Here is a 22,352-nt window from a genome sequence, read left to right on the forward strand (position 1 = left end):
AAAAACGTTTTACATAAGGCTAATATAATTTTTTGACTGAAAATTTAAAAAATATTTTAAACCTCAGATTCAGGATGAAAAGTTTGAATAAAAAGGGTGAACTTGTTTGTTTACAGTTGATTTTTTATAGAATGGCTTACATATTTTATAAACAAATTTAAATAATAGTTTACAACTTCAATTTTAAACATTTTCTAAGCCTAAATTTGGTAATATAATTACACAAAATTTAATCTGTTCTTAGTTTCATCTACAGACCATTGGTGACCAATTACTTACCTATTTTGATATTTATTGTAAGTAAAAGTTGAAAAATTAATAAGTATATTGTTTTCTTAACTTAAAATTGTTTATCTCAAAAAATAAGCTAACAATATCAAAATAACATATAATCTTTCCTTTAATATTTTTTAACCCAGCAAATTTTTAATGTTAAACAATATATAAAAGGCACTCAATGCAAAAATCCAAATATATTTCACTATTTTCATATGGTCGTTTTTTCGCAGGACAAAATCCGACTGGACAAAATTTTCAGCTTGATATTCGGCTAAAATAACAGTGAGTTCAAACAAACTAAACTGGACAATTTTGAGAAGGACAAAAACTCACTGGACAATTTTGAAATAATAAAGATAAATAAAGAAATGATAAAAAAATAAAATAAATTTGTTTGTAATTTTTATCATATATTAAAGCTTAAATAACGTAAGCAATATTGCAAGTATTAAAAAAAAATGTTGTTAAAATATTAAAGCTCAAAAAACGTGAGCAATAGTGCAAAAATAATAATAGCAAAAAATCTAAATTTAAAATAAAATAAAAAACTGTTTAAGATATAGAATACAAACTTAAAAAAATTAAGTTTGAAATTCTGTAAACAAAATGTTTGAAACATATTAAAGTTTAAAGAAACGTAAACAATTATAAAAAGATTTAAAAAAATAAAATCTTCAAGTTAAGAAAAAACTTTTAAGTTTATAATTCTGTAAATAATAATACAAATAAATTAAATTAGTAAAAGCTGATTTTAAATTTGTAAACATTTGTATAAATATGCAATATTGCAATAACATAAAAATGTTCTAAAAAAAAATTAAGCATTTCAAGTTTGCAAATGTGTGAGAGATAATTGAAATTCAAAAAAATAATAAAATCCTTTTAAAACTTTTATGATATTTTTGAAAAAAAAAAAAAAACAAAGTATGCAAAACTGTTTGAATATTAAATACTTTAAAAGTTTTTCTAAACTTATGAAAGTTTAATAAACCGTTTTATACTTTGTAGTTGTGATTTTAACTTACAAATAATTAGAATATTACACAATAACACTAGCATAGTCGCTTTTTGGTACAAAAGCATATCTTAAATCTCTTCCTAAATCTAAACTACTGAACTAAACAAGTTAAAATTTTGTGTTTTTATTTTCCAAATTTTTTACCATGCTCGATTAAAGTAAACTTAACTTAAACTTATTTATTTTTATAATTAAAGACACTTAGGATATTACACAACAGCACTAACATAGTCGCTTTTTGGTACAAAAGCATATCTTATATCTCTTCTTAAGCCTAAAATACTATAACTAAACAATTCAAAATTTTGTATTTGTGTTTTACAAGTGTTTGTCCATGCTCGATAGAAGTAAAATTAACTTAAACTTATTTATTTTTATAATAAAGACACTTAGAATATTACACAACGACACTAACATAGTCGCTTTTTGGTACAAAAGCATATCTTAAATCTCTTCTTAAACCTAAAATACTAAACTAAGCAATTCAAAATTTTGTATTTGTGTTTTAAAATTGTTTGTCCATCCGCGATCGTAGTAAAATTAACTTAAACTTATTTATTTTTATAATTAAAGACACTTAGAATATTACACAACAACACTAACATAGTCGCTTTTTGGTACAAAAGCATATCTTAAATCTCTTCTTAAACCTAAAATACTAAACTAAGCAATTAAAAATTTTGTATTTGTGTTTTAAAATTGTTTGTCCATCCGCGATCGTAGTAAATTTAACTTAAACTTATTTATTTTTATATTTAAAGACTCTTAGAATATTACACAACAACACTAACATAGTCGTTTTTTGGTACAAAAGCATGTCTTATATCTCTGGTTAAACCTAAGATACTAAACTAAACAATTTAAAATTTTGTATTTGTATTTTCCAAGTGTTTGTCGTCCATGCGCGATCGAAGGAAAATTAACTTAAATTTATTTATTTTTATAAATAAAGACACTTAGGATATTACACAACAACACTAACATAGTCGCTTTTTGGTACAAAAGCATATCTTAAATCTCTTCTTAAACCTAAAATACTAAACTAAGCAATTAAAAATTTTGTATTTGTGATTTAAAATTGTTTGTCCATCCGCGATCGTAGTAAAATTAACTTAAACTTATTTATTTTTATAATTAAAGACACTTAGAATATTACACAACAACACTAACATAGTCGCTTTTTGGTACAAAAGCATATCTTAAATCTCTTCTTAAACCTAAAATACTAAACTAAGCAATTAAAAATTTTGTATTTGTGTTTTAAAATTGTTTGTCCATCCGCGATCGTAGTAAAATTAACTTAAACTTATTTATTTTTATAATTAAAGACTCTTAGAATATTACAAAATAACACTAGCATAGTCGCTTTTTGGTACAAAAGCATATGTTATATATCTTCTTAAATCTAAAATACTAAACTAAACAATTCAAAATTTTGTATTTATGTTTTCCAAGTGTTTATTTCATAAGGATCGAAGTAAAATTAACTTAAACTTATTTACTTTTATAATTAAAAGACACTTAGAATATTACACAACAGCACTAACATAGTCGTTTTTTGGTACAAAACCATATCTTAAATCTTTTCTTAATTCTAAAATACTAAACTAAGCAATTCAAAATTTTGTATTTGTGTTTTCCAAGTGTTTGTCGTCCATGCGCGATCGAAGTAAAATTAACTTAAACTTATTTATTTTTATAATTAAAGACACTTAGAATATTACACAACAACACTAACATAGTCGCTTTTTGGTACAAAAGCATATCTTATATCTCTTCTTAAATCAAAAATACTAAACTAAGCAATTCAAAATTTTGTATTTGTATTTTCCAAGTGTTTGTCCATGCGCGATAGAAGTAAAATTAACTTAAACTTATATATTTTTATAATTAAAGCCACTTAGAATATTACACAACAGCACTAACATAGTCGTTTTTTGGTACAAAAGTATATCTGAAATCTCTTCTTAAGCCTAAAATACTAAACTAAACAATTCAAAATTTTGTATTTGTATTTTCCAAGTGTTTGTCCATGCTCGATTAAAGTAAAATTAACTTAAATTTATTTATTTTTATAAATAAAGACACTTAGGATATTACACAACAGCACTAACATAGTCGCTTTTTGGTACAAAACCATATCTTATATCTCTTCTTAAGCCTAAAATACTAAACTAAACAATTCAAAATTTTGTATTTATGTTTTCCAAGTGTTTTTTTCATAAGGATCGAAGTAAAATTAATTTAAACTTATTTATTTTTATAATAAAAGACACTAAGAATATTACACAACAACACTAACATAGTCGTTTTAAGGTACAAAACCATATCTTATATCTCTTCTTTAATCTAAAATACTAAACTAAGCAAAATAAGGCCCAGTATAAAAAAAACTGTTAAAAAAGACGTTTCAAGTAAAAGTATAAAATAAAGGAAAAATTTCGCCCTGCATAAAATATTTTATCTCGAAAGGTGATCCACCTGAATAACTAGACGCAATGCGAAAATGACTTACTGAACTTAAAGAAATCAATGCAAAAGTAATGCACCGTGAAAAAGTAACCCATCGTGCTAAAATGACGCAGTGCTAAAGTGACAAAGCGCAAAAGTGACACACCGTTTAAAGTTACTTTAAGCTATTCTTACCCGCTTCCATCGCAAGATAATAAAATACCCATAACTTACAGAAGCTCTATTTTTGTTTAACTGTTCAAAACATTTTTTTGTTTTAAAATATAAATTTAAAGCAAAAAATATGTCACAAAAACTGAAAGCTAGTTTAAAGACTTAAACCTTTTTTTTTATTAAGTCAGTAAAATAAATAAAAAATGCCTCAAAAGTGTAAATTTAGTTTTGATAAATATAAACAAATCTAGGCTGACAGTAGTAGGCACACAATATTTTTTAGTTTATACAGCAAAATATTTAAATAACTAAAATAAAATGATTACTTTAAATTTCTCATTTTGTTTATTTGTTAATATTACTATCAAGCGTTTGAACTTAATACTTATATACAAGTATAAAACATTACAGCTTAAAAAAATGTTTAGTAGAAATATAAATAAAAATCAAAAAACGAAACAGCAACTTATATATTTAAGCACTTTTGACATTAACAAGATTAAGTTTTATAAATAAAATACTACATATTAATTTTATATTGAGTAAAATAGTTTTATTTATTATCCTTTACGAGCTTGCATGCTCTGCACAACTTAGCTTGTAATTTTAGACTTTGAACTTGATTCGAACAGTGCTGGTGATACTTGTGCCCACAACTCTACTGTTTATTGTTGTTACAGATCTTTTTCATGTACTGGGAGCAGGTAAAGCACTTTTGGTCTGTACTTTTGTTACAAAATGAACAAAGGTTTTTCCACCTATTTTCTTCGATTTGTTTCACTAACACATCCCTGTGGTTTAATTTTTAAATAAAACGTCATAGCATTATTGAATATCGACAAGAAATATAAGCGAAATATAACAATTCAAAGCAGCCACTCATTGAAACTTTAGTTTCATTTTTGGTTTATATTTTTAGTAAAAAACAACTGAGTAATTAATTTAAAAACAGTCATTACAATTATTTTTTAGTTGAGAAATATAGCTTCTTTCCTTAAAAATTGTTATTCAGAGAATATTTTCACATCAAAAATAATAAAAAGATTTATTTTTAGACAAAAAAACCTTAAAGTAATATATTTTGATATAATGTACTTTAGAACAAAATGACATTAACAAATTAAAAGCACGAATGTGAGCTAGTGAGACTTTTTAATACACAAATATGGACAAATTAATTCTTTAAATGTATTCAGACCAATAATATTGATTAAAAATAAAATAAAAAGATATGTTTATTTAACAACCTTATTTTAAATGAATCAAACATAAATTTAACAATACAAATCTGAAGACTCAAAACGTTAAAAACTTTATAAAATTATGAATACAACAAATAAAAAAATTAGAGACAACTAACATATCGGTAGGGATACTCATTGAAACTCTCAGGAAATCTTAAGAGGTGAAAGTAAACGATGATAATACGTTTAAAATCCTGTTTGAAAAAGAATGTTTTTGGTTGATAACATTTAAGATAACGATTAATAAATGAGAAAACTTCATATAACACATTAAAAAAAATTACTGAAGGAAATTAAAACTTATAAATTAAACACATTGAATAATCATATTAAATAAATTTTTAAGAAACCAAAAACTTATCAAAACACATTTGACAACTGTTTTTCTTCTACATCTTAGTTTTTAAAGTATATAGTTAACACTAAAGAAATCGATTATTGTCTCTCAAAATTAAAATTACCATATGTTACTTAAAACTGTTTTAAAATAAACTGTAATAAAAACAGTACTACAACTTTAGTAAGATTTTTGGATTGCTATAATTAGTAAGAAAACTAAATTGAACCTGTATTAAAACCCCTAGTATAACTAGTAGATTTAAACAGTCTTACCAAGTAAAATAATTTGAAAACTGACGTTGTGTACAAATATATCTAGATCAATTCTTAAAGGCAAAAACTATTTTAAAACGTGGAAACCTTTAAGAAAATGATAGTTTTAGATAATTTAAAAACATAGTTAGGAGTAGAAAAGCAATTAAAAACAACTTAAAACAAAAAAAAAACAACTTAAGAGGCACTAAAACAATAGTTTTTAACAAAAAAATAATAAAAAACCAATGAATTTAAAAACTTTGGTATTTCATATATTAAAACATAATCTTCTGTAGAAAACTGTAATATTAACATTATTCTTATTATAAATCACCAAAAAAGAAATTTAATTTGAAAAAAAAGTTAATTCACCAAACCTCTCGGTTACTTGAAATTAACATTCAAAAGCTTCGGCCACAAATCAAATTTATTACCAAAGGGATTGCTTGTGCAAAGAATTATAGGACAAAAATCTTCAAAAAAACTCATAGAATAAAACTTATATAGTATTTTAAATGAATAGTAAGTTTAGCGAAGATTGTTTTCTAACTATATACATACCGATTCATAAATATTTACGTTCAACCGAATAAAGGTAGTTTTGCTTACACTTTTTTTAACACAGATAAAGTATATTGTAATGACTTCTTAAAATTAGAAGCTGTTTTAGATGTTGGTAACAAAATAAGTAATACTAAAGAATTTCCTAAAATAGTTTTGCTAATTGGTTTAGAACCACAACAATTAATTAAAAATTAAACAATGAACAAGGAAAGACATTTGTTACTAATGAAGACAAAGTTTTAATTTTAAAGTTTTTAGATATTAATTACCTAGTTGACATGGACAGTATTAAAAGTAAGTTATCTAAACACAAAAAGCTATTGGCTTAACTCGAAGTAGAACTGATAATTACGCGAGAAATAAAATTAGTCCTGAATCATTCGGAAGGATTAAAAATAATTTTGTAGATGAGAATTCTTATGGAGTGTGTCCTAATGATTATGAAGTAAATCAGAAAGTTTGCTGCTTACCAAGCAACAACTTCTGCTGTAGAGTTTTTATAGAACAAATGTTTAAAATTCTAGAAAGTGGTTCAGAAGCAAATGTTTATTAATTTGTCATGATAATTGTACCCGATTGATTTTTTACAGTTTATGAAAAAAAATATCGTACATAGTTCTACATTTGTTATTTTATTCTTGTATTTGAAGTATTTGAGTTTTAAAGGCTGATACATAGAATAGATTTTATTTACTTCTAAACACTTCTAACTAGTATCTTGGTCTTTTTAATGGTTATAAAGTAATTCAACAAAAAATTAACTTTTACTTTTTTTTGTAATTTCACGAGTAATAAATTTTTAATTGTACTCTTTCAGCCTTTGCATGAAAAAAAACATCTTAACTAGGACATAAATTTTTTTTATTTTTATATTGACTGAACTTAGTAACTTTAGATACTTAACTTATAATTATTTATTAAGCAGACATGAAGCTTAGTATAACCTGTATATTTACATTACTTTAAAATTAGTTTTATTTTAAATAAAAATATTACAAGTCAGAGTCACTTAAACGAAGACTATCTTCAGGACTAGTCAAGTTTTTACAGATTAACATTTTTGCACGTTGTCAAAGTTTTTGTTTTGCACGAATGGTCACTTTTGTATGAATTGACTGTTTCACACGACGTCAGTTTTGCATGAGTTTAATTAAGTTTCGACTAATTGGTTAGCGGTTCCTTTTGCCGGCCTGAGAACGACTGAAAATATAGTAGCAATGGTTTACTACCACTATTACCCATAACCCTTAGTCAGTAAGCGCTTCCTTCTGCCAGCTTGGTGAGCATCAGTGAACAATTCGACCGTGCAAAACTGACTACGCGTGCAAAAGTAACTTATTCTTTTTAACGTTTTTATCATATTTACAAACTAGTAGATTGTTTTAAACATTTACCATGGAAATAAAAAAAAATATGAAAGTTATTGATCATTTATTGATCAGAAAAATTGCGTCTTGAAACGATATTAAGATTTTGCAAATTTTTAATTGAAATGTACCAATTGTCGTAATTTTAAACTAAGACTTTTGATAATGTAAGAATCAAATAACCTTTGAAAGTTTGTAAAAAATTGTTAGCCGTAATTTTTTAAGTAATATTTAACAAAAATAATGTTCAGTAGTATATGAGATCTATGTCAAATAAATATTTTTCATGTAAAAAAAAATTTACCTTTAAAGTTTCATATCTTAATATTTTTCGTATGTAAAATATGTATGTAGCCATAACAAAATTTACTTTTAGTATTATTATAATGATATATAATATATATAACATTTTTTTGTTCAAAAATTTCTGTTTATAGATTATCTTTCTGAGGTTTTAAACTTATTTATTACATATTTATAACATAAACAAAACAAGTTGCAAAATGTCGAATTTTTTAAGCTAACATTTATTGTTTTGTATCACAACTTACCGAATAAATCAAAAATTAACTTACCCATAACTTACATATTCAAATACATGTATAAAAATGTTTTATTTTTTTTACTTGAAAATTTATAAATCATTGAAATTACCTGTTTTAACTTTTAAGTATTAAAATCAAATAATTGTTCAAAAACAAAATTTTGTATAAATTTTACAGTTTTTGTCAATTTCTAATAACTAATCAAGAATATACAACAACTTCCATACAATTATAACAGAATATTCAGCTAAATTTTTTAACGCTTAGTCAGGTTATAAAATCTTATAAAACTTTTTTTTTAGTTAAATATCAACTTTAATATTTTATTTTTTATAAACGATTAATCTATTATTAGTTCAATAATACAAAACTAATAGAACTTATGTTTTAGATAATAAACACGATTATAGTAAAATAAAACAAACAACAAATCTTTTTAAAAAATGTTATAGTTAAAATATTTATAAGAATACAAAAATATGTCAGTTCACAATTTTAGTTTTTGTATATTATTGGAAAAAAAAATGTTATTTATAAAAATCTGTGCTTGTATAAAAGATTCTGAGAACAAACAAAACATATGTATACATTAAGTTAAATATAATTTTAATCTGTAGTTGTTTGTATGAAAGTAAATGCTTCTTTCCTCATCTGTAGTTTCTCTTGCTAATATTTGCAGATGTCTAATACCTTTCACTGATTTTTGCAGTTGCGAGTTTTCATACACAATTAAATCGTATTTTCTTAACTGTTCATGTCCTTCTATCCAAGATTTAATGCATTTGTCACCTTCGTTTTGATTTCCAAGCCACAACACCCAATTTGTGACATCACTTTCGTAGTAATATGGATACTTATTTTTGATGAGTACCCGCGCATCTTCTGTTAATAAAATTTGTCTACATAAAAAATCTAATACTATATGTATAAAAAATTTGTAATGATTTTTACTTATTCTTAGTTTGCGTAATCGAGGAGATATATAAAACATTATATTTAGTAATGTTAACAACTTACAACTACTCGTTCAAAAATCTAAATCAAATTGTATATTTTCAGTAACTTAAAAATAAAACATTTGGTAATAATTTTACGCAATACAATTTCTTCTATAAGCAAAAACCAACGTTTTAAAAATATAATACTCAGATTGACTTACAAATTCTTATCATTGTAAAGATTCTATCAAGTAATATGTCAATAATATACCGTTAACGGGTTCTGAAACATAGAACTTTTTAGTATCCCCGTGTACTTTATGTTTCATATTAAACACTTCACTTTTAATTTGAGATTCAATATCTTCCCATTCGTTTTCGCCTCTAACAAAAGAATATTCGATTTCAACTTCTTTCTTTCTATATCCCGACATTTCTCCAGCAAAAAAGCATTTTAGTGCGAAATTCCATGACATAGGTTTGTTACACATTGCTAAATTAAATTGGTGACGAATATTTTTGGCTCTCTCTTCTTCTTTATCTACTTTAAAGATTTTTTGTCTTTAATTCAAACAAAAACTATATTTATTCTTACATTATGTATCTAAATTAATTTTTAAACTTAAAGCAGTAAAACAAATGCATAACTTAAAAAGTTTTCATAACCTCTAAAATTTATATTGTTTAAAATTATTTGTTTACTAACAGTTTAAGTTATAAAGTTAAAAAGTAACAAGTTTTATAATTTAATGTTAAACAATTTTAAAATAAACGCAAAGTACTTTTATCAAGTTTTCGATAATGATATTTAGTTTGGTTTCTTCGTAGTTTCACAGAAGAACTACTTGGAACACCATTGTTGTCTGAAAATTTGACAAATATCAAAATAAACAAAAAAGTTATGTTATTATATATATTCTAAAGGCAAAATACATTTTATATCTAAAAACCTTTTTTAAAGGTTATATTTGGCTATAAATCTGTATATTGTTTAAGACTAGAAATTCCTTTTTTATTATTTCTTTATTTTTTTAATTTTTTACCAGTAAAAAAATTCAATAACTAACTTTTAGTTCAAAAATGTTATTAATGGATGAAAAGTATTAAAATGAGTATTTATCGTTGATTTTAAGTAGTTTTATTAAAGCTATGTTTCAGTTAAATTTAATGAAGTATAACTTTTTTTGGTTTTAATTCTTTAACTATACAATATGTCGTTTTTAGTGTACTAAAAATAGCTTAATAATCTGTATGACTGTAAACAAGTATTAAAACATAAATCTTCATTAAAACTGTTTAGTTATTCAACATAGTTTTTTATTTTACAGAAACATGAAATATAGAAGGATCAAAAAAATTAAATAGAGTTTTTTTTAACTTCACTTATGAAGAAAATCAGTTCATTATTCTATCATGTAAAAAAAATATTTCAATGTAATATGCAAGTTTTAGTTACCATTAGTTACTTTATAGTGTAGTAACAACTTTGAAAAACTATTACTATGAAATTATTTCAATTTTTATGTACTAAAAACTTATGTATTACTATGTCTACAAAAAACTTTTTAAAGTAACAGTAATTACCTGTAAAAATGTCTACTCCATCAGACACAGTAGTTTCTTTATCATCATTGAGACTTAAACCTTCTAGTCTTTTTGATAAATCTTTTGACAAATCAGTTTCAGCTCTTGACTTTCTTTCGTTAAGCTTCTCGTTATCCATACTTTGTTTTAGTTTACTAGTTCTACAAACATTTAATGTTTCCAAAAATTGTAGTTTGTTTTGTTAACTTTTATGATAACTACAGTAAATTACATGACTAGGTATTATATACACACATTGATTGTGTTAGGCATTTATCTTATTCAAACCATAGTGTTTAATAAATTATTATCTTACAGTTAACTTTAGTTTGTATTATGAATCAGGAAATTATTAAAGTGATTCTAAATGCTAAACAACATATTTTCTTCAACAAGTAAATTTGGTCAAAGTTAAATAGATTGTATTTTTTAATACATTATTATATTATAAATTTTAGGAGTTTAGCTGTACGAGCCAAACTGTTGATGTAAAAGTACTAAACTTATACATACTAACAAAAATATTATCCATGTTAAAAAAACTTAGTGATTCTACAAAAAAAAAAAACTTTACTTTTTATGGTGCAAATTAATACAAAAAGTAAAATGTGCGGTTACTTAGATATATTGAAATATTTATACTATTAAAATAAATTAGCCTGCAGCAAGTTATTTTTATTTTACTAAAAATTATATTTTGTAAACGACTGTATCAAAATTGTTATCATTTTTCAAAGATTTTAACTTGGTTGTAACAATCAACCTTAAGAATCTTTAAACTTATTTGGATTTTTAACTTAATGTTTAAACTACAAAATGCTATAAAGACAAAAAAGATAAAATGTATTTAAAGTCAAAATTGATGAAAAGTAAAAATGCAGATGATTATTTTAAAATTTAACTCTGAATTGTTAAATTTAAACTTTTTGTATGTTGTATTTTATAAAACATTCTAAAACAAATAAACAAAAATTCTTATTATATGTAGTGTGCCGTAAAGCCATTTAAAAAAAGAATTATTTTTCTCAAGACTTTTCTTTGCAATTTTAGTTTTGGTCAATATAAAAACTTTATCAATAGGTTCTATTTGAGTTAGATTTTTATTTAAGCACTGAAGGGGTTTTTGAACAAAATGTAGTTAGCAATATAAAGTCTTAAAAGAATAAATCTATTATTTGTTCTCTAGTAGTTGAGAACTTTTTATTGGTTATTTTTTAATCTAAACATATAACAAAAGTAACTGTTTTACTTTACAAATATTAAAGTAATTATTTTGTTGTATTTCCTTACGTAGACAGCTAGCTTTAATATAAAATATTTTGTTTTTGTTTGTCATCAAAAAAAAATAATCACTTTTAAAAAATCTAATACGTAAAAGAAAATGAATATATTTTTAATATTAAATTTTTAAATCTTTCTATAAGTTGAGACTGATCTAATTATGGTTTTAAGAAAAAAAAAACAAATTTTGAAACAGTTACTCGCTCGGCTTACATAATTGATAGACCGAAAATTATTCCATGGCTTCAAGATGGAGTCATTTAATCGAGGATGAACAGTATAAAATGTAGTTGTTGTACGTAAGGAAACATAAACAAAAAGTAAGACAAACATTGGTAAATTTAAACAGTAGTTTACTTAATTTGTGATTTTTTGATAATTGGTAATTTTTTGGTGAAAATTAAAATTTTGTTTTATACTTTTTAATGACTTTAACAACAAATATATTTTAACATTTTTAAATTTTATAGTGCATAAATGACTAATTTATGTTACTAATAGTTGAAAACTTGACAGTACGAAAGTTTTGTTATAATAATTTTTTGACTTTGAAACATGTTTTATGATTATTTATTTAAAGTTTATTTTTATGAGCTTTACCTATTTTTCTCTGACTTAATATAAATAAATATATTATGCAACGATAACTTACTTTTATTAAAACCAAAAAAAGTTGTGTAGAAAAACAGATTAAAGAAAATAAACCTGTTAAGAAACGTGAACTAAAAATAAAGTGGTTTTTTACTATCTATAACATAAACAAAAACAACTTATGAGTGAGAAATTGTACAATTTTTATACTTATTAAAAGCAAGTGTTACATAATTTTTTTAATATTTGTTAGTATTTTTAACTTATACCTAATTTAATAACTACTTTAAATAATTTCAATAAAAAAAAGTATTTAATTATATAGCAAAGTATAATGTGATTATACAAAAAAATATAGATTATAAACAAGTCATTATAATGTTAAAACATGCTTAAAGATTAGTAACTTTTTAAATGTTTTAATTAAGCAAAATCAATAAACAAATGTTTTTGTTACTTTTGTATGTATAAATTTTAATTTAACAATTTTTTTTTTATTCTACCTTTTTATATTTGATAAAAAAATATAAAAATAACAAATGTGTTTATTTGGGACACGTTCTGAATCCACCCGCTATCAATATCCACCCGCTTTTAAATCTACCCAGTCAAATTCTATAACCGCTTACCGCTTGAGGGTAAGGGTCAAGGGTAACAGTGATAGTGAAAAATAAACAAAAAAAGCAAAAAAAAAATAAACAAATAAATTAAGAAAATATAAAACAAAATCGGGTGGATTTTGATCGGGGGGATTTTAAACGCGGGTAGATTTTGATAGTATACCGTTCATTTGGTTATGTTCTCATATATTCTCTTTAGTTAGTACTTTAATATATCTTCTTATATCAAAAAGTATTTTAAATTACAGACACAATCACACTATAACTTTGATATTTTTTATTGTTTTTGCATTAATTACTGAAAGCATTACTTTTATCGACATATATATTTAATTACAACGTCAATGTATGATTTAATAATATATGCTATTTGTGTTTGTTATAAATGTTTTATCTATTTTTACATTAAGATTTATGTTTTTTGATTAATGTAGAATAATGCTTTTGGTTACCTTAAGGTTTAGTTTAAGTTTGTTGCCCATAAGCCATCCTGATACCTTTTTTAGTTCTGTATTTAAAGTAATAATGACAAATATCTTTTATAAAATAAAATAAGCAATGTGACACAAAATCAATGATTGTTTTTGAAACCCCTGTAAAAGTGTAATTTTGATTTCTAATCTAATATGAACTTATTATAGACGAATTGAATAAGGTATACGCTTTATATAATTTGCAAACTATTTTAAAGAAGAAATAATTTGCTTATATCTGAAAAAGTACAAAATTAACATGAAAAGATAGCTGATAAACCTTTTTGTTGGTGATTTTTGTTTTAAAAAAAATTCAAAAATTTTCGCTGAAAGAATAACTGAAAGGCTTAGGTCAAAGAATATAAAGTAGCTATTTTGAAAAACACAATAAAATTGTTACGTGTTTTTATTTATATCGATTTTATGCTTGTAAAAAGATTTTTTCTAGTCGCTACTGTAAACAAAATTGTTTACATTGTTCAGGAAACTAAACTAAGTAAACATGAAATGTAGTTTATGTTTTTATTTGATATGTATGTAAGACTAAAAAATCAATTTATTAAACAACTCAAAAATAAAACTTTTAAATTAAAATAATTCATTTCTTAAGCTGTACAAATCGTAAAGTACACATTAGTTCGTAAATTTTATATACAACTAGCTAAAAAGTTATTTTCAGTCATTTATCAAACATACTGTCAAAATAAATCTTTGTTCACTAATATAAGTAATTTTAAAAACTTGCATAGTACACATACTTAGTTTTCGTGAAGATTACCGTTTGTGATACTATTTTTTTTTAATGTAATAGAATGTAGTTACGATGCATTTAAAAACACTAGATATTAATTAAAAATGTATGAGTTTTCGAATTTTGCATACGCTAAAGATATGAGTCTTATCTAGATAATAACTTTTATCAAAATTGAAAATTGCATACGTAAATAAAATACTAAATAGACAAAATTAAACAAATAAAAACATGGTATTAAAATGATAGTGTAATTATTGAAACTTTACTATTTTTTATTTTTATAACTCTCAAATTAATTATAAAATATGCTTTTGTTTTTTGAATACATGAAGATGTTAGATATTATTGATAAATTTAGTAAAATTAGCCTCAAAACTTGAAGACATGCATTTACTTCTTCGTTAATACTTTTAAAACAAATTATAACTATTTAAACATTGTTATAAACGTTTTTTATAACAATTTCAGTAAAAGAATACAGAGTTTGTTTGTGCCTGGATTTACTAAATTAAATATAAAATATTTTTAATTTGCTTTCTAAATTAGTTTTGTCTTTCAAAAATCTAACCAGATATGTTTAAATATTACTACGTATCTTTTAACTAAGATTGTTAGAAATGCATGAAGATAGATTTTAAAAAAATGTACTATGCTTTACCAATTTTTTATAAAATACGAAACTTAATTGACAAAAAACGTTTTACATAAGGCTAATATAATTTTTTGACTGAAAATTAAAAAATACTTTAAACCTCAGATTCAGGATGAAAAGTTTGAATAAAAAGGGCGAACTTGTTTGTTTACAGTTGATTTTTATAGAATGGCTCACATATTTTATAAACAAATTTGAATAATAGTTTACAACTTTATTTTTAAACATTTTCTGGGCCTAAATTTGGTAATATAATTACACAAAATTGAATCTGTAGTTAGTTTCATCTACAGACCATTGGTGACCAATTACTAACCTTTTTTGATATTTATTGTAAGTAAAAATTAACAAGTATACTTGTTTTATTAACTTAAAATTCTTTATCTCAAAAAATAAGCTAACAATATCAAAATAACATATGATCTTTCCTTTAATAATTTTAATTTATTTTTAATGTTAAACAATATATAAAAGGCACTCAATGCAAAAATCCAGATATATTTCACTATTTTCATCAGATAATACATACAGGGTTGCCACACGGTTAAGAAATCAGGAAAATTCAGGAAAAACAAAAATAAATTAGAAAAGTCAGGAAAAAATGGAGATTTTGAAAAAAAGTCAGGAATAGTCAGGAAATTTGACAAAATTAAAAAAAAAGTCAGATTTTGTTAGATTAATTTACAAATTTCCTTATTTTCTAAAGCCTTCAAAAAGTAAAAAATTAATTAAAAATCCTTTAAAGTCAGACTAAAATTGCAAAATTTTACTGGAAAATTATAAAATTTCTTAAATTGCAATGCTTTCATCAGGTGTAAATTAAAATATTCTTTGTAAAACTGCAACATTTTTCTATTAACATATTGAACAACTACCCTACTTAAACAAGCAGTTTTTTTTATTCTTTTTAGTATTGATGATCTGTGGCAAGAACACTTCTATAGTGAAACTGTGATATATACACAAAAATTTTCTTGCATTTCTTTAGTTGTGTGATATCTCTTATGCAGTCTTTTTAATATTGTACCAGAGTACCCAACCTGTTGTTGCTTTTTTGCATAAGAACATTTCGTGCTTGGTAATTGAATTGCTGCGCATCATTATGAAAGACATGATAATTACAAACCTCAGCTTAACCAGTTATTCAAGGTTGAATTAAATTGTCAAGCTTCACTAAAACCTGACCTTGATCTTGGTTCTGCTGCAACCAATTTGCTTGCAAATGTGAGGAAAAAAGACCTAGTTGAGGAACAGAAGGTCTTAAATTCAACAAAGAATATAGATTATTTGTTATAAAAGCGGTTGAAAACCTCCGGAGTAGAATGGCTATTGGAAGTACATATGTAAAAAATACGTCATGCCAAAATCCCCATAGCCTTGAAAAAAAAGAGTCACAATTGTTGTTAAGCGTTTTGCCAACATTGTGCACTTCTTAACAAAGTAAAAAATGTGCTCCAACTCTGAAGGTGATACTAGCATTGAACAATTTGGAACTTTGGTAAATTGTCCAATGAATGCATTAAAGTTCAAGAGCTTCAAGCAAAAGGAAGATTGTTTGGACCAGTTCTATTTTTAAATATTGAAATTTCCTGCCATATCTTCTTTTGGAAAGTTGTTGCAACCATTATTTGTGTTGCACAATAACCAGGCTGAGTTCGAACTAGATTAAGTATTAACAAAGCTCTGCTTGAAAACAGTATGAAATGAGAAACTATTACATCCAGAAGAAGAGTTAAAGATTATTTGTATGCATATAAACTAGAACTGTATCAAGTTAAAAAATACAATTATTTTTGTGATAGAGCTGTTTATTACAAATACATCAATCATACACAGATAGCTCAAGTGGTGTAATGGAAGTTAGTTGATTGAATTTGTCAAAAAAACTGTTGTTTTAATCTGTAAAAAAATAAGATTGGAAGATTTATGTAGTTTTAAGTGTTTGATTATGTATTTAAGATTAAGTTTAACTTAAGAGTTGAGATTTAGAAAAGTCAGGAAAGTTTTAGTTAAAAGTCAGGAAAATTTTAGTTAAAAGTCAGGAAAAGTCAAAAAATTTTTCTCAGTTTGATCTGTGGCAACCATGTACATAGCAATTAGTAATAGATAAGTTTAACTAATACAATACAATAACAGTAGTAATTATAATGAACAAAGATTGATTAAATACAATGTCAATTACACAAAACTACTAAAAATACTAATTATTAGAGCTTATGAAATACAAAAATATAAACTCCAAAAAAAGTATTAAATAAATATAAAGCAACACTATTTATAATAAAGTTCTTTTTGCACTGATTGTCTTTCATATATTGTTTGAAATTAATTTCGACTTCAAATATTTGTATTGTTAAAAAAGTATTGTTAATGATTTAGTTACATGATAGTTCTGTTTAAATGTTTCAGGCTGATGTATTAATGACATAGGTGTCCTAATGATGGAATTGTAAACTCTCTGAAATGGAAGATTGAAATACAGCTATCAGCACCCGTTAAAAAATAATTAGTAAACTGATAAATTATGGGAACTTGATATTTTTATATAACTTTTACAGGATAGCCACTAAGCCCAGAATCCTTAAAAAACCTTGAATTTAACGATTTAAGCTAAAAACCTGGAAGTTTGAACATATATCTATAAAAAGACCTGTATATTAAAACACAAATTTTGACACAAAAATCTTTCACAATGATAACATTTTTGTCATCATCAAATTTTTTTATTAAATATGTTATATATGCAAGGATTATTCCTTAGGCACATCAGGTCTCGACAATTTAAATAATTGGAGACAAAGTTAATTTTTTAATTTATTTATTTACAAGGCAACAATGTTTCTCCCCTAAGGGATCTTCAGGCCTGTAAAATAAGATAAACATAAAATGATGGACAACTTAAGAAAATACAATAATGCAAAAAATTATAATTGAATTCAAATTAAAATTAAAAATGTATAGCGCTATTACTAGATAATTAGTTAACAAAATTAAAAGTTTTATAACAATGAAAAAGACTTTTTTTTTTATTTTAAATTTTAAATATTATTTATACTTGCAATAGATGATTTGTTCTATATAGATTTGGATTTAGCTTATAACAAAACAAAACAAAATGGCGCTTAACAAATGAGGGTACGAGTAATAACAAAAACAGAACTAAGTGATGAAAAAATTAATATGCTAAGTTTTAAAATAAAATTTCCTAAAGTGCGGGCAGGTGTAGAAGAGCTCTTGTCTTTTGTTTAAAATTCGCTTCTTATTAGCAAGTGCTATTTCTATCTTTTCCAAATTGCAAGTCTTACAGATTTTACCTATATTCTTCATTTCCCTGATCTTGTGCATTATGCTCCATCTTAAATCGTAGCTGGTGTTATTGTTTTTTAGCCTCCAAATGTACTTGGAAAGCTCTGTTCCCTTGTTATTTTCATTCTTAATATCACTAATGTGCGCATACCATCTCTTTTTGAACTGGCTTCCTGTGGATCCTATGTATTCTTTTGTTTCGTTCTGACTGGTAATCGTCGCCTTATAAATAACATTACCCTGCAAACATTTGCCACTTAAGGGGCAGGAGTCTTTGTCGCGGCAGTTGCACGTTTTTTCCTCTTGGTTGTTTTTATGATTCAGTTTATTTAATATCTTCTTATTGTGGCTACTTATTAGTGATTTGACATTATCCATACAACAGTATGATATTTTGCAATTACTTCTGTTGAAGATCTTTTTCATGCTCTCTGTTTTGAAATGTTTGTCAATTAGGTCTAAGAATTTCCCCCCAATGTTGGTTTTTACTTACTGGCAGTATGGGGGATTAAAATACATAATTCTTCTTGTTTGTTTACGTTTCTTCTTGTCTACGTTTCTTCTTGTTGTCCATCATTTTATGTTTATCTTATTTTACAGGCCTGAAGATCCCTTAGGGGAGAAACATTGTTGCCTTGTAAATAAATAAATTAAAAAATTAATTAAATATGTTATTTGAAGTAGCTACTAAGTATTTTTTCAATGTTGTTATACTATTTAAAACAGTTTTTTACCTAAAACTTTACTTTAAACTAAAATTTAATTTCAACACTTGAAGAAATTTTGAAAATCTGGAAAAAAATTGCAAATAACCATTGACCACCTTGTTTTTACTCCCACTAGTTTAATGGTTAATTGCAGTTTATGTATTAATTTTATAGATATCATAACTATTAAAGCTTCAAAGTAGTCACATTACATTTCATCTTAAATTATTAGGTAGTTAGTTTTATGTTGAAATTTTAGACTTCTAAAGTTTTCTAATGAATTTAACTTTAATTTTTGATTCTTTAAAAAAGTAATGTTTTTACTATTTTATTAAATTTTGTTTAGTGCCATATGAGTATACAATATTTTGATTAGTTACCACTATGACAAAATTATTCATAATATATGTTAGTCTTAAGATAGAGTTCATAACTCAACTATTTCCCCATACCATAAAATAAACATCAACAAAATTCAAACAGTACAATAAAAATTATCACTATTTACATGCAACCATTGAAACACATTATATAGAAAAAGATTGACTAAGTTTAGTTGAAGTCTCTGTAATACAGAAGTTTTAAAAATTCTTCTCTTACATTGTCAATGGTAAGCATTAAGTATTTTAAGTAGCTTTTCACATTTTCTCAAAATAAATGTGCTTCAAAAAGAAATAATAAGCAAATATTATGAGAATAATTCTATAGTTATTTGCCTTAAATAAAAAAGATTGCTAAAATTATTGGAATGTAAAGATTATTATAAATAGAGTTGTGTAAATTAAATATTTATTCACGACCAATTTTGATGACAAAAATTTGCGATCTTTTCAAGCAAAATAAAATATTAAACTGGACATAACATTTTTATCTATAATGTTATTAAAAAACTTTTTCCTACATGAAAAATATAAGCAAAAACTAAAATGTTGCACATTCGAAAGTTCAAGCTTGTCAGAGTATAATTAGGTAAAGCTGGTACAAGTTTTTAAAATGAATTGAATTTAATTAATATTAATATTATGAGTCAAAGAAAAAACTGAAACTGATTTAAGATCTATTTAAAAAAAATTAAAGATATTTCTACCTTAAAATTTATCTAAACGGAATTAAAAACTATCTAAAATTGTGATTATAAGCCAAGAGTCAACAAAATATTAATAAAACTCAAAGTCGCTAAAAATTTCAAAATCTAATTTGTGTTAAGTTAATGTAACAGTCAAAATTTAAACGGATTTAATAATAATCTAAAAAAATTCTAAAAAATTATCCAAGTTGAATTAAGAACTATCTTAAACTTTTTTTTTTAAATTTAAACCAAATATCGACAACAACTCAATGAAAAAGTCAAAAAAAACTGCAGTTTTATATTTTATTTTGCTTGAAGAGTTTACAATTTTTTGCCACCAAAACCGGTTGTGAATAAAATATTTAATTTGCTCAACTATACTTATATATGAGAATATATTTAACAATTAATGATGGCTTTTTTCCAAAAAAAAAGATTTTGTTGAATAAATTACTGCAGAAAGTAATTTTTGCAAGAAAGGAAATAATTTTGTTTAAAATTTACAACATAAATAAGTAAAAATACATTAAACCCCCTCCCTTTCATGCTTTTAATATTTTTTTCTGTACACCTAACCCCTAAAATTATAATTAATGAAGTTTACTGGAAAATCAACAACGACAGCATCCAAGACAGTCCTACGACCGGTTTTGTCCTAATTAGGACTCATCAGGCAGGAATAGTTGCGAGAAACTGTTTTTATGATCTTAACCAAGAGGGCTAAAGTACAAAGCACTGAAGTGACCGTTTGTGGGTAAAATTGAAAAAAATGACACAGCTTAATCATTCACATCTCAACGTCTCAGACATTGTGCTCCATTTATTGTTTATTATTTAATGGTGTTTAAAATTTAGTAAAAAGTTGTTTGTTGAGTTTATTAAAGTTACTTAAAAAGGTTAAAAATTCTTTTGACTAGTTGATCTTGAAGTATGTTTTAAGTAAATGTCTGATATGTTTTAAAGTTCTTTTTATAAAAACTATTTACTTAAAATGTTGTGCTCATTTTTATGTACTAAATTTTCGTTTGGTATGATAGCATAAACAAACTATGTTTTCAATATGTTTTTTTTTTATTTAACTGGAGACATTTTCTCTTGTCTTTTTTTTTTACATGTTTTTGATTAAATGGCTCAGTTTTGATGAAGCACATGTCTTAAGGTTTAAACTTGCATAATAAGCCACAAGACAATAATAACAATAAAAATATATGTGTATGACATAAGTTGAAGTTTTATTTAAATATTTTCTAAAAAAAAAAGCAAAATTAATACTTGATAGGTGTTTTTTAGTTGTTTGTATAATTTGTTTTTATTTTTGTTAATATTTTTTATTCATTACAGTATAGTTTAACATCTTTATTTTTTAGAATTTCTTAAAAAACAAATTTTTCCTATTGACAACTCAAAATGAAATAGCTGTAAAATTTGCACAGAAGTTTTAGTGGTTAATTAGCTTAAAATGGAAACAACAAAGTACAACTTAGGAACTAATACAAGTAAAAAGTATGCTTCTTAATATTAAACAGTATTTTAGTTAATAAATCTAATGTTGTTTGATTTACAGTTGTTGATGATCTTTAAATGTTTATGGTAGTGTAAGAAATAGAATACGTTGTAGTTATTTTGTTTAATGTTAGACTTTTAACTGTTTTAATTAGTATTTGATTTGTTTGTATTATAATTCGAATTAAAAACTTAACTTTATAATTACTAATAAAGTTTACTTAAAGTGTACTGTTGCTTTTACAATAAGCTGTAATTAAAAGTAACTTCATAGTAGGAAAAAAATATGTAGCATATTTATTATTTAAGAGCAGGGTTTCCCAAACACTTTTTTAAACTTTAATTTAAAATAGAAATTAAAAAAGCTATTGCTCCCTTCAACAAGATTACTCAAAGCACCTAAAACAATTTTTTTTTGTTCTTCATAAACAACTCCAAAATATCTACTGTAAGTTTCAAAACTACCTTTAAAAGTACATGAAATTTTTTTTTCTTTATCAACAACTCCAGAATAACTAGATTCAAATTATGACTTTACAGCCCATTTAACAGAACAGCCTCCCTAAATTGTTCATTAATACAAAACTGGTAATGTAAAATTATATGTAAAAACTTTTAGTAATTGCTATTATACTAAC

This window comes from Thalia democratica, chromosome 3 (genome assembly GCF_965202585.1).
Source record: "Thalia democratica chromosome 3, ktThaDemo2.hap1.1, whole genome shotgun sequence".
Taxonomy (NCBI): domain Eukaryota; kingdom Metazoa; phylum Chordata; class Thaliacea; order Salpida; family Salpidae; genus Thalia; species Thalia democratica.